General features: G+C 46.0%; 1 protein-coding gene across 1 annotated transcript in view; it reads right to left on the bottom strand.

The window, feature by feature from the left end:
• DNAJC6 (DnaJ heat shock protein family (Hsp40) member C6) overlaps window positions 1-7,604 on the bottom strand; it is a 77,795-nt gene extending 70,191 nt beyond the window's left edge. Inside the window, exon 1 of the mRNA XM_075832776.1 lies at window positions 7,180-7,604. The gene's annotated coding sequence lies outside the window, so the exon portion shown is untranslated. The remainder of the gene's footprint in view (window positions 1-7,179) is intronic.
• Window positions 7,605-14,857: the final 7,253 nt, after the last annotated feature.

Genomic DNA, 14,857 nt, shown 5'->3' with positions numbered 1-14,857 from the left:
AGACGTGTACATTCACATGTCTTGTTCTAGTCGCACGTTGTTAAAACCACAGCAAAAACGTACAAGGCGTAAAATCAAATATTTAGTTCTAAATTACAAAGAGTATTTGATCTTACTCCTTAAATGTGAATCTAAGGAATACAATTTATTTTGCTATACAGATCACGCGGAATGTGGTAGGAGTGAGTTCTGCACTGAACTGATCCTGCTGCTTCATAATAAAATTGTCTACCTGCAGCCACCACTAGGGGAAGCTCACTGCATACAGATGCATTCAATGGAAGCTGTACAAATCCATATGCAGGGAGCTCCACCTAGAGCGGAATTGCCGTCGCTCTGGCCGGGGATTCCGCTCCTGGAGAAGCCCTGGTCGTCACTATCCATATATGGACTGTGACGTCAGGGGCTCCTTCAGGGAGCCTCAGTGGTGATATGTACAGTGAGGGGGGTGTGGCACTATCTACAGGGGGTGTGTGCGGCATTATCTACAGGGGTTGTGTGCAGCACCATCTACAGGGGTTGTGTGCGGCACAATCTACATGGGGTGTGTGCGCCACAATCTACAAGGGGTGTGTGCGGAACAATCTACAGGGGGTGTGTGTGGCACAATCTACAGGGGATGTGTGCAGCACTATCTACAGGGGGGTGTGCGGCACTATCTACAGGGGGGGTGTGCGGCACTATCTACAGGGGTTGTGTGCAGCACTATCTACAGGGGTTGTGTGCAGCACTATCTACAGGGGGTGTGTGTGTGCGGCACTATCTACTGGGGATGTGTGGCACTATCTACTAAGGGGGACTGTGGCTATATCTACAAGGCTGGGTGTGGAACTATCTGCAAGTGGGCTGTGTGGTAGTATCTACAGTGGGGGTCTGTGTGGTAGTATCTACAAGAGGTGTGTGGCACTATATACAAGGGCAGGTGGGTGGCACTATCTGCAGGAGGCTGTGTGGCACTGTCTACAAGGGGGCATGTGTGGCACTATCTATAAGGGGGCATGTGTGGCACTATCTACAGGGGGGGCTGTGTGACACTATCTGCATGAGGAGGTGTGTGGCACTATCTCCAAAAGGAGGTGTGTGGCACTATCTACATGGGGCTGTGTGCCACTATCTACAAGGGGCTGTGTGGCACTATCTACAAGGGGCTGTGTGGCACTATCTACAGGGGGCTGTGTGGCACTATCTACAGTGGGCTGTGTGGCACAATCTACATGAGGAGGTGTGTGGCACTATCTCCAAGAGGAGGTGTGTGGCACTATCTACATGGGGCTGTGTGGCACTATCTACAGTGGGCTGTGTGGCACTATCTACAGTGGGCTGTGTGGCACTATCTACATGAGGAGGTGTGTGGCACTATCTCCAAGAGGAGGTGTGTGGCACTATCTACAGGGGGCTGTGTGGCACAATCTACATGAGGAGGTGTATGGCACTATCTCCAAGAGGAGGTGTGTGGCACTATATACAAGGGCAGGTGGGTGGCACTATCTGCAGGAGGCTGTGTGGCACTATCTACAAGGGGGCATGTGTGGCACTATCTACAAGGGGGCATGTGTGGCACTATCTACAGGGGGGGCTGTGTGACACTATCTGCATGAGGAGGTGTGTGGCACTATCTACAAGGGGCTGTGTGTCACTATCTACAAGGGGCTGTGTGGCACTATCTACAAGGGGCTGTGTGGCACTATCTACAGGGGGCTGTGTGGCACTATCTACAGGGGGCTGTGTGGCACTATCTACAGGGGGCTGTGTGGCACTATCTGCATGAGGAGGTGTGTGGCACTATCTCCAAGAGGAGGTGTGTGGCACTATCTACAAGGGGCTGTGTGGCACTATCTACAAGGGGCTGTGTGGCACTATCTACAAGGGGCTGTGTGGCACTATCTACAGGGGGCTGTGTGGCACTATCTACAGGGGGCTGTGTGGCACTATCTACAGTGGGCTGTGTGGCACAATCTACATGAGGAGGTGTGTGGCACTATCTCCAAGAGGAGGTGTGTGGCACTATCTACAGGGGGCTGTGTGGCACAATCTACATGAGGAGGTGTATGGCACTATCTCCAAGAGGAGATGTGTGGCACTATCTACATGGGGCTGTGTGGCACTATCTACAGGGGGCTGTGTGGCACTATCTACAGTGGGCTGTGTGGCACAATCTACATGAGGAGGTGTGTGGCACTATCTCCAAGAGGAGGTGTGTGGCACTATCTACAGGGGGCACTATCTACAAGGGGGCTGTGTGTGGCACTATCTACAGGGGGCTGTGTAGCACTATCTACAGGGGGCTGTGTAGCACTATCTACAGGGGGCTGTGTGGCACTATCTACAGGGGGCTGTGTGGCACTATCTACAGGGGGCTGTGTGGCACTATCTACAGGGGGCTGAGTGGCACTATCTACAGGGGGCTGTGTAGCACTATCTACAGGGGGCTGTGTGGCACTATCTACAGGGGGCTGGGTGGCACTATCTACAGGGGGCTGTGTGGTGCTATCTACATGAGGAGGTGTATGGCACTATCTCCAAGAGGAGATGTGTGGCACTATCTACATGGGGCTGTGTGGCACTATCTACAGGGGGCTGTGTGGCACTATCTACAGTGGGCTGTGTGGCACAATCTACATGAGGAGGTGTATGGCACTATCTCCAAGAGGAGATGTGTGGCACTATCTACATGGGGCTGTGTGGCACTATCTACAGGGGGCTGAGTGGCACTATCTACAGGGGGCTGTGTAGCACTATCTACAGGGGGCTGTGTGGCACTATCTACAGGGGGCTGTGTGGTGCTATCTATAAGAGGAGGCTGTTCATTATTTCACCATATATTCTCATTAGCCTCAGTTATATAATCTGTTTTAGTCCGGCACTGACCTCGTTAATTTATTTTCTTTTAATATCATGTTATGTTAAGTCCCCTATAGAACTATATCGCTTGTAAAATTTACAAATGGTTAGTTAGATGAAAAGAAATGTGAAAAAAAAAATGACACCTGATTGATTGGTAGAGAAAGCAAACATGGCGATGGGGAAGGAAATGTCGGGAAAGGAGTTTGGGGGGGGGGGGCAAACTGAATCTTTGCCCCGGGTGCTGGAGAACCCAGCTACGCCTCTGTAAAGATGTATTAGGAAATGAATCAGCACCGCATTTTGGACCCTATGGGGCCCTATGATTTCTGCATACACTCCTGTTTGTAGACAGCGTATAATTCCCTGTATACAGAGTCAGTTATATATAGGGACTGACTCATGGGTCCCTCTGGAGCCGGTTTTGAATAGAAAATAATGAAGTCTCTTGTACACCTTGTGTCCTGTACTACTATTAGTGATCGATCGCTATAATTCCTGGTTAGCGGTAATACACGAGGAAATTGTCTGTATATGTTTACAGGAGATTACTGCACAATGACATTATGTCTATAGTTAACCTAAATAATGGAATGGAATTATTTCCGGCCGTTATTTTCGAGTTAAATTATAGTCACGGCCAGAAGAACAATGACAGTAACGCAATTTATCCAATGCAAGAGCAGGAAACATTCAATGTATGAAGCAGATAGCATATAGGAATCTCGATGGACAGCCCTTAAAGAGGTATTCCCATCCTATAAAGTGATGGCTTATTGGAAGGATAATGATCGATGGGGGTCCGACCTCTGGGACTCCCACCAATCCTGAGAATAAAGGAGCCGCGGCACTGATTTGGTCCCATCATTCTCAGGATCGGTGGGGGTCCAAGAGGTCAGTGATCATGGGGGGGCAGGGATTATACTGCACTTCCTGTCAATCAACCTCTCCGCTGTGTGAAATAACTGATAACACAGAATAATAGTTTATATTCACCCGCAAAGGGAATGTGAATGGACTTTAGATGTCAATCTCCTTTAAATAATGAATTGTGGTTGTGATTTCCTTAGAAAAGGTGATAGAGTCGGGGTAGAATATGTTCCTGCGAATGTAACCCCTTAGTATGTGACCTTTGTAATTATTAATAAATACAAATTTTCTATATTTTTGTTCTAAGGTTGATAGCGCTTTTTTATATAGTTTTAGTAAAGCTGGCCGTACACTTTCTGATTATGGATGTGATGGCAGCAGCAGGAGAGGAGTGTGCTGATCTTGTGGGGGGCAGTGACCCGTCCAGTCATGTAATGATCTTAACGAGGACAGGGCTGCATGTGTTAGGGGTAGAGTCCTGATGTGAGGAGAACGGAGACAAGTGGGAGATCACAGGCTGAGAGTTACATAGTGGAAGGAGAAAAGTTTGCTATGGGGACCAGTCTTTCCTAGTTACACCTCTGGCTGCATGTGACAGGGGCAGTGTCATGATGTGAAGGGGATGGACACAAGCAGGAGGTCACAGACTGAGAGTTACATAGTGGAAGGAGAAGGGTCACTAGCAGCACAGAGCATTTCAGCACTGCAGAATAATTAATATAGCTCTCCTATTGGGACTGGGGAGCTGTATAAATCTGGATACTGTGAGCTCCCCCCAGTGGCGGCTGAAGAAAAACAGAATTTTATAGTTAATGGAGGCAGCTGGAGCAGTGGGGTCCATAGCAGTGGTGTGGTCTGTCTCTATAGTAGGTAAAGGGCATGTGGTGCCAACTTGAACTGGGCTGGTTTGAGCTGCAGATGCGATCCCCACGACACATAAGCAATTGTTGGATTGAAAGCGGAGGTGGATACAGTTTATAATGGTGTAACTGAGAGAGTTCATTACAGTGCTCAGGCAATCTACGAACTACCACATTAGTGGAACCACTGGGAGCGATATTTAATCCATGCACAGTCATTTATTTTAATAAGGGAAAGGACTATAGAGCTCATTAAGTAGCATTTCATTTAGGTGCAAACTGTGCCCCGAGCCATAGCAAGCAAAGAGGCGGCCGCATTCATCGGGCACTGAGAATCGCTGCATATTGTGCCCCTTAAAGATACAGTACATATATATTACTAAAGAACAAGATGTAATAATAATGGGAATGATTCAGGTAGAAGAGGCAACATTTATAGTTTTTTTTTGGGAGGGGTGGGGGATGCTGAATAGACAGCATGCGAAAGAAATGATAGCTGCATTCACATAGGGATACAAAACTGATGCCTCCTTGCTAAGTATCTATGTTACTTGTATTACTGTTAGGCCCCTCCTCTGACCCTCCCCCCTCTTTTGGGTAAACTCATGCAGAGTCCAAGACCTAATTAGAATGGTTACATAGTATGTTATTTACAAAAAAATTAAGAAAAGATCAAAAAAATCTTTTACCGTTTTATGTGCACAGCTTATATGCAGACAAATGTGTTTCCATCGTTACAGACTTCAAACCCTGTGTCCTGTAGTCATACTTTCTTCCATTTGCCCCTCTTCCTGGTACATTCGTAAAGTTAGCAAGTAAGATGCAGATGGGAAGGAGTAACGCATGACTGAAGGATCAGACTACACAGGGTTTGTTTGTGGTCTGTAACACTGGAAACACATAGGTCTGCATAGGAACTGTGTACACAAAACGGTAGCAGATTTTTAATCTGGACGATTTGCAAAATTGCTTCCTTTTTATTTTAGATGCATTGGAAAAAATGGCTGCAAAGGTGGACATAGCCTTTATGAGCAAAAATGGAACCTGGTGCTAAAGAATTCTGGAGGGTTTTCTTTTAAATATTCTAGACTATTGGAATGTTTTGGGATACTTGATAGTCCAGATAATCCAATAGTCTATTATTATGTACGCCCATGGATGGCAGATTACAGAACATTCCTGTATATATCATTGTAACGCACAAATCCAAGCACCGCACTGGTGAGAATTGTTTAGCTGGTGCTGGACATTTGGGTTCCTGGATTTTTATTCTGGATCCCTCCTTAATTTCTTGCACTATTTGGATTTATGTTTGGGAATGCCCAATAGTCCAGAAACCCAGTGGTCCACGATCTAGTAGATATCTCTGTATATTCTAATAATGTGCCCATAGTAAGATCTCCAGACCAGTGGGAAAGCACCATCAGCCATTGAACACATGGAATCCTGAGATTTTTATTTTATCAGAATTCCCATTTGTGATTGCCCAATAGTCCAGAATCATATATTCCAGTGTAGGCCAGATTAATAGATTATTATTTCTATGCATTTCAGTAGTGGACCGAAATGTGAAAATCTGACCTCCCATCCAGCAGGACTGGACCATCTGGATCATTGAAATTTTGGACTTAATTTTCCAGCTACAAGAATCCCTGTTTGAGGAGCATTTAATAGTCCAGAAAATCCAATAACCTTCCGTAATTTAGTGCGGAAGATACGGGAATAATGGAATATCCGTATCTGCCATAATAAACCCGAATGCAGAAGTAAAAGGACCAGTGTCCGACGACCATCAGATACTGGACAACTGGAATCCCGGATTGTTACCAATCTCCCACCAGAGTATTCCTGCCCAATAGTCCAGAAAATCTGATAGTCCGGCATAGAATTGATCTTTTCGTACTGTGCATTCACTTTTATCATTGCAGCCTGACGTGTCAGCAGCCGGCTTCATCGTCGTCAGCAGATCCAGACCTCAGCCGGGGTTCCCTCTGTATAACTAATGAAGCCGCTCAAGGACAACGTCCAACCTCTAATGTAGTAATGACGTAACAAATAAACATAAACCAGAATACAACCAGGGTCTACAATCCCCCCCCGCAGACCATCCGTGTCATCAGCAGCAGGAAAGATGGACTCCATTTTACAGACCCGGGGGAAGCGTCTTAATGCATTAACCCCTTCACTGCTGGAGAGACTGTAGAAGCCGTAAACATTGTAATCGTCCCACACGTGTACAGAACATAATTCCCCGCTTTATTTATCATATTCCTATTTTTACCCAATCCTCCATTTTTTGCACCCCTCCCTCTCCTTCCCATCCCTCCATGTTTATAGCCCACACTGTATCCAGAAGTGATCTGTGTATGAGAACGTGAATAGAGATGTGATTGAATGTAGACGATTGGTACGCGTATTCTTTGCTACATTGGGATTCTCTCTATATTTGGATACATTCATCTGTTCTATCATTTGCGCAGATAAGATCCTTCGCCTCCATTGATCTCCCTACAATTAGATGTGCAGCAGATAAACGCGCCTAGGGATGATGCATAGAGAAGTATATACACATTGCTCTGCGTGACCTGTAAATAAGGAGCGCACTTACCTTGATGTGCAGATTCTTTCATTTCTATAAGATTCTGTCTCCAGCCGCTTTAGGAAATGCTGAGTTTTGATTTGTCATTCACAGGCAGTCAAAGGTCACCAGAGGGGTCTGTCCATGGAGCCGCTGGGCTACTGATGTGTGACTATGGCAAGCAATTGCGTTTTGTGCTGTGGTTGGACTGTGCGGATTTAAGGGGAGGCTTAGCAACTTGTCAGCGAGACACATTGTAAAACATGGCATGGATTCCTGCACGTCCCGCACCATCCCACCACATTTCCATGAAGCGCTTCCTCACCGGTCAATCAGCGTTCTGCTGTCATTCAGATCCCCATTGTCCCGAAAACAAAAAGCAGCATGACATTGTAATAAAAAGGCTTCAATGGAGTCGGCTCATGCAGAAGGAGCTGGATTCTCGCTGGCAGTAATCCCTGTTCTGTTTCTGCTGGCAATGCTCTTACCACCTGAGGCCAGGACGGGAGGCAAAGCTTGTTCTCTTACCTAAGAACATTCATTGTTAGAGCGCAGGTTCACGTACGCTTATATACGGATACATTCCATTAATCCGGTAATGGGTAAAGTGCCATATGATGGAAATGTACACATTATTAGAAGCACATTGTCACAGCTATGGGGTATGTGGACCCGCTAGGCCGCCCCGCCATAGCGGAGTAGCAGCTGGCCAATCAAAAGGCAATAACAGTCTTTAGGACGAGAGGACCTGGATAAAGGATTAGGCAGACACTTGGCATAGCAGATGTTTGGTGTAACAGGAAAGACAGAAGGAGAATATCACAGCACTGGAGACCCAAAGCAATATGCAATATAGTGAGAGCAAGCCTCAAAGGGACCTGATCGGGGAGGATGTGACATGTCAGAAGTTTTTGGGTTTTTTCATATTCAAATTTTTATTGATTTTCAATACGCTCAGACATAGAACACAGTGGGGGGGGGAGGGAGGGCTCCATACACTAAAGAAAAACAACAAATAAGGGCAAAGCCCAAACCAAAAAGTGGGCATCACATCCCAGTACAAAGAACATTAAATATCAGCAGCATTAACCCCTTTCCGACATCCGTCGTATATATACGGCGCACGCCGGGTGGGGGAATATGGAGCGGGCTCACGGGCTGAGCCCGCTCCGTAGAGCGAGTGTGTCGGCTATAAAATTGTTTTACAGCCAAAACTTCCGGGTAACGAGCGGAATCCCGTTCGAGCGCGACCCCGCTTGTTTAACCCGTTAAATGCCGTTTTCAATTACGCTCGCGCCATTTTTAAATTACTAAAAACAGGGGGGCGACTCCCTGTAACGTCCCAATGGCTCCCCCGCGGCGAGATTGGGGGGAGCCGTTGGTTGGCACGGCTGCCTGGGGGCCAGACGAAGTCCCCCAGGTCCGCCATCTTTGTACTCCTATGAAGCTCTGTCTCTAGCAGGGCTTCATAGGAGACTGTCACAAACGCGATATACTGCAATACATTAGTATTGCAGTATATCGTGCAAGCGATCCAACGATCGCTGGTTAAAGTCCCCTGGGGGGACAAGTAAAAAAAGTAACAAACAGTAAAATAAAGTTTTTTTTAACAAATAAAAAAAAATAAAAAAAATAAAAGCTCAAAAAAACCTCCCATTTCCCATTTTCCCTCAAGCACAATGTAAAAAAATTAAAAAGCTAACATAACTGGTATCGGCGCGTCCGTAAAAGTCTGAACTATTACAATATATCATTATTTAGTCCGCACGGTGAACGCCATAAAAAATTTAAAATTTCAAACATCAGAATTGCTGTTTTTTTGGTCCCTTCTTCTCCCACAAAAAATTTAATAAAAAGTGATCAAAAAGTCTCACGTACCCCAAAATCGTACCAATATAAACTGCAGCTCGCCCGCAAAAACTAAGCACTCACACGGCTAAATCGACAGAAAAATAAAAACGTTATGGCTCTCAGAATGTGGAGACAAAATTCTAATTTTATTTTTAACAATCAGTTTTTTCCTTGTAAGGGCATGACCACACATGGCGGATTTCCTCCGCAACTGTCCGCATCAATGCCGCACAGAATCTGCGTTGCAGATTCTGCTGCGGATCTGCACAAAATGTGCAGTACATTGATGCGGACTAGCTGCTGCGGACTGCGGGAAAAGTGCTTCCCTTCTCCCTATCAGTGCAGGATAGAGAGAAGGGACAGCACTTTCCCTAGTGAAAGTAAACGATTTTCATACTTACCGGCCGTTGTCTTGGTGACGCGTCCCTCTTTCGGCATCCAGCCCGACCTCCCTGGATGACGCGCCAGTCCATGTGACCGCTGCAGCCTGTGCTTGGCCTGTGATTGGCTGCAGCCGTCACTTACACTGAAACGTCATCCTGGGAGGCCGGACTGGAGACAGACGCAGGGAGTTCTCGGTAAGTATGAACTTATATGTTTTTTTACAGATACATGTATATTGAGATCGGTAGTCACTGTCCCGGGTGCAGAAACAGTTACTGCCGATCGCTTAACTCTTTCAGCACCCTGGACAGTGACTATTTACAGACGTCTCCTAGCAACGCTCCCGTCATTACGGGAGCCCCATTGACTTCCTCAGTCTGGCTGTAGACCTAGAAATACATAGGTCCAGCCAGAATGAAGAAATGTCATGGTAGTAAAACCAATACGCTCCGCAGCACACATAAGATCTGCGGACTTCATTGCGGAATTTTGACTCTCCATTGAAGTCAATGGAGAAATTCCGCCATGAGTCCGCCACTGCTCCGCAACAGACAGAGCATGCTGCGGACACCAAATTCCGCTCCGCAGCCTATGCTCCGCAGCGGAATTTTACGCCTCGTCTAAACGAACACTGCTAAATTAAAGTGTAAGTCAATGGACAAACGGCACCGCTGCGGATTAACGCTGCGGAGTGTCCGCAGCGGAATTTAAGTGAAATTCCGCCACGTGTGAACCCGCCCTAAAAGTAGTAAAACATAAAGAAAACTATATAAATTTAGTATCACTGTAATCGTATTGACCCGCAGAATAATGTTAACATGCCGTTTTTACCGTACGGTGAACGCCGCAAACACAAAACTACCCAAAAGGTTGAGGAATCGCAGTTTTTTTCCTATTCCACCCCACATATATATTTTTTCTCATTTCCCACTACATTGCATGGTACAAAAAATTTGAAAATCTACAACTCGTCCCGCAAAAAAACAAGCCCTCATACGCCAATATTGATGGAAAAATGAAAGAGTTATGGCTTTTGGAAGGTGGGGAGGAAAAAACAAAAGTGAAAATCCGAAAAATGGCTGCGGCGTGAAAGGGGTTAATGTACCGAAAAATAACAGCTCAGATTCCTATACAACATAAGGTACAACAAGGGCCGATAAATGCAATCAGAGGAAGCGAGGCACAGTTCCCCAGACAGGGGAAAAGAAAGAATAGAAAAAGTACAGAGAAGGGAAGGGAAGGAAGAAGACATGGGGAGTCCGGACTTCAGTTCCGGATTATCATGAGTGAAAACAGAAAAGAGCAAGAGCCACAGTATACATAGTAGGGGCATAGTCGGAGTAGCAAAATCCCAGGGAACTGCAAGGAACATCACCTCATAATAAGCCACGTAGGAAAAAAAAAAAAGGGGATGTGACTCAAGCTACTACAGTAAAGCAGGTGGAAGAATGAAGGAACGTAATCCATGGAGACCATGTAGACGTGTGTCTTATAGAAGCAGCCGGGGAATGGGCCACCAGGTGTTCCATTCTCTGTATCAAGGCAACCTCCTGAAACCACTCACCTAACATTGTGGGAACCGCCGTTTTCCACCTACGCGGGATTACCGACTTCGCAGCCTGAAAGAGATGCCAAGTTAGGGAAAGTTTATAAATGTGTAATGGCATAGGGGACATAAATAAGAGAGAATTGGGAACCGAGACTCCAGTAACTTCTAATATTATTTTAAGGACCGCATCCCAATAACTCCTCAACGGGGGCCAACCCCACCAAACATGGGACATGGAACCACCCAAAGCTCCACAGCGCCAACAATTGTCAGGCACGGACGGATACCATTTATGAAGCGCAGCAGGAACCCGGTACCATCTCGAAACAATTTTGTAACTAGTTTCCTGAGCTCTGATGGCTATAGAGGCTTTTTGGGAAAGCGAGAAACACAGTTTCCATTGTGCATCAGTGAATGTCATAAGTAATTCTCTCTCCCAAGCCCTGCAGAAGGAAGGGAGGTGCTGGGATCGTTGGGAAAGGAGTAGTTTATATAATGTGGAGATGGCATGGGTAGGGGACACGGTGGAAACACATAATCGTTCGAAGTCAGTAAGTGGCCGGTGAAGACGGGCGCGGCGAGTAATAGCACCATAAAAATGCTTTAACTGGGAATATTTAAACATGTGGCGTGCGGAGGGCGTATCAGCTGGGTAGATGGAGGCTAAAGGGAGTAGAGAGGAATAGGAGAGGACCTGAGAAAAATACATAGGATTGGTGGACGTCCTGCCTAGGAAGGATAGACGAGCCTTACCAGCAGGAAAGGCTGGATTGTCAGTAACCGGGGTTAAAGGGCCCAATAAGTCTATGAGCGAACCTCCCACCCCCGAAGACCGCAACGCCAGGAGAGTGTGGTAAACAAGAAATGAGGTTTGAGTCGGTCTATTCCCAGACAGGATCCACGGCAGGGTTGATAGAGTACTAGGGCAGAGTTGTTGGGCTGAACGAAGCCAAATTTTCGAGTCGCGATTGTGAAAAAAATCAAGAACACGAGAATGAGTCGAAGCCAGGTAGTAGAGACGACAGTCCGGCAGACCGACCCCACCCACATCTCTGGATCAAGTAAGAATAGTTCTACTCAGACGGACGACCCATTGGCCATATGGAGGATCCAAAGCACTGCTGGATGCGCAACCAATAAGAGGATGGGATGGAGATGGGGATCGTCTGCAGGAGGAATAGTAATTTGGGAAGGAGAGACATTTTTATAATATTAATACGGCCAAACCAGGAAAATTCCTTGACATGTCAGAAGTTTGGATTGGTGGGGATCTGAGCACTGAGACCCCCACCAATCGCTAGAACTAAGCAGCTGAAGCGTTCGTGTGAGCGCTCAGCCACTTCGTGTCTGTTCGGCTTTTTCCGTTAAGCCGATGTATCGGAGTACGGGCTCATAGATTTTCTATTGAGTCCGTAGACCGATACATTTATTTCCGGAAAAAGCAGAACAGACATGAAGTGGCTGAGCGCTCACACGAACGCTTCAGCTGCTTCGTTTTTGCGATTGGTGGGGGTCTCAGTACTCGGACCCCCACCAATCCAAACTTCTGACATGTCACTATGACATGTCAGAAGTTTGTCAAATGTTTATCTACACTTTAAATGATAAAATTCTGTTTTCCTGCAGTCCCCACTAGAAGGAGCTCAGGCGATTACTGTATACTGTGTTATTATTGAGTTCAATGTATTACTTGTCTACAGTAAGCTCCTAAGCTCCCCCTAGTGGTGACTGCAAGCAGACAGAATTTTATATTGTAACTATGCGCATGCAGAGGATATGGAGCTCTGTATCAGAAAAATGTCTGGAAAACCACTGGTTGGAGAATACTGATATGAATTTATCTGATATTTTAGTAAAGGGACACCAAAGCTAAGCCTGCATTAATAACGGTGCATCATTAATCTGGATAATGAGTACTGTACTATTAGGTCTGCCTACAGTATATAGTCTATACAGACCTATACTATACTCTATAGTCACTACTGTAGGGATGCTGGCAAGAAAAGAGTTAAATCATTATGCAGAAGGTGACTACAAAGCTTCACATGGTAAAAATAGACGTGTGATATTCCAGAGAAGCTAAGAATCCAATTAACAGTGAGAAACGGTCATGTGTGCTATATCATTATATCATTATATCATATTATAATGGATCCCCTCTTGGTAGATCTGTCGGAGCACGGCTTTAATGATTACAGATCATTTCTACCTAAAATCACAGTGATAATAGGGGATTTCGAGTTTTTATGTAAATAAAGCTATATCTTTCTAATCCTCACCATTTTAAGGATATCTGCTTGCTGTCAGTGAATGGTGATCTTATTCTTGACATCCCGAGGCTGAAAACCTCCACAGACCTTATAGATCTCATAGTTGAGGTTTTGTAACAATTGTATCCAGTCTATGGATTTATACAGCTAGTATTGAACTCAACAGTATCAGTGTATTCAGTGAGCTCCCCCTAGTGGCAACTGTTGGTAGCTGCTAAGAGAGTATCAGGGAAAGCAGGGGAAGCAGTTCAGTGTTGGGCCTCCTCCCACCATGTGCCCCATTGCCGTCCCGTGCCCTGCCTCTATGGGAGGTATAGCACCTGGCAACTAAAGCTTCATTTTCAAATTTGTGTACAAATTCCTTACAATTTTCCAGATCTTTGCTTGCAGTCATTAAAAATTCTCGTGTACATCCAGAGTTTGAAAATCTGACCTGTCCTAGTCCTGCTCACACAGCTGCACGGCAATACCAATATCGTAACTCTGTCTTGTAATTGGCTATTCTCCAGTGTTATCATCACATGACCAGTACAGATTTCCAGGGCCATTATGTATATATATATATATTAACTTTTATTTATGGGCGGGATCTTAATTGTCCGGAGATCAGTAATTAGCATACGGCTGATATAATTCCTGGTCTGTAAAAATCTGTGTTGTGGAAGTATCAGCCGCACGGTGGTACAATCTAGAAAACATGCAGCAAGAGAAGAAAACAGGGAGAATTAAGCTGAAGGACACGTATAGACATATAAACACCAGGAGGTGGCTGACATTTCATTCTTGACTGAAGTGTTTCTTTATCACTAAGGGCATGCCCAGACGTGGCGGAATTCTTCCGCCACTGTCCGCATCAATGCCGCACAGAATCTGCGTTGCAGATTCTGTTGCGGCTCTGCCCAAAATGGGCATTAAATTGATGCGGACTGGCCGTTGCGTATTTAGGTGAAAGTACTTCCCTTCTGTCTATCAGTGCAGGATAGAGAGAAGGGACAGCCCTTTCCTTAGTGAAAGTAACAGAAATTCATACTTACCGGCCGTTGTCTTGGTGACGCGTCCCTATTTCGCCATCGAGCCCAACCTCCCTGGATGACGCGGCAGTCCATGTGACCGCTGCAGCCTGTGATTGGCCTGTGATTGGCTGCAGCCTGTGATTGGCCTGTGATTGGCTGCAGCCTGTGATTGGCCTGTGATTGGCTGCAGCCGTCACTTAGACTGAAACGTCGTCCTGGGAGGCCGGACTGGAGGAAGAAGCAGGGAGTTCTCGGTAAGTATGAACTTCTATTTTTTTTACAGGTTGCTGTATATTGTGGTCGGTAGTCACTGTCCAGGGTGCAGAAACAGTTACTGCCGATCGCTTAACTCTTTCAGCACCCTGGACAGTGACTATTTACTGACGTCGCCGAGCAACGCTCCCGTAATTACGGGAGCCCCATTGACTTCCTCAGTCTGGTTGTAGACCTAGAAATACATAGGTCCAGCCAGAATGAAGAAATGTCATGGTAGTAAAACCAATACGCTCCGCAGCACACATAACATGTACATGACAGCTGCGGACTTCATTGCGGAATTTTGACTCTCCATTGAAGTCAATGGAGAAATTCCGCAATGAGTCCGCAACAAGTCCGCGACACGCCTCCCAACAACCATTGTA

Source organism: Rhinoderma darwinii, chromosome 7 (assembly GCF_050947455.1).
Source record: "Rhinoderma darwinii isolate aRhiDar2 chromosome 7, aRhiDar2.hap1, whole genome shotgun sequence".
Classification (NCBI taxonomy): Eukaryota; Metazoa; Chordata; class Amphibia; order Anura; family Rhinodermatidae; genus Rhinoderma; species Rhinoderma darwinii.
Note: the sequence above shows the minus strand (reverse complement) of the source record. Positions and strands in the feature narration are given on the sequence as shown.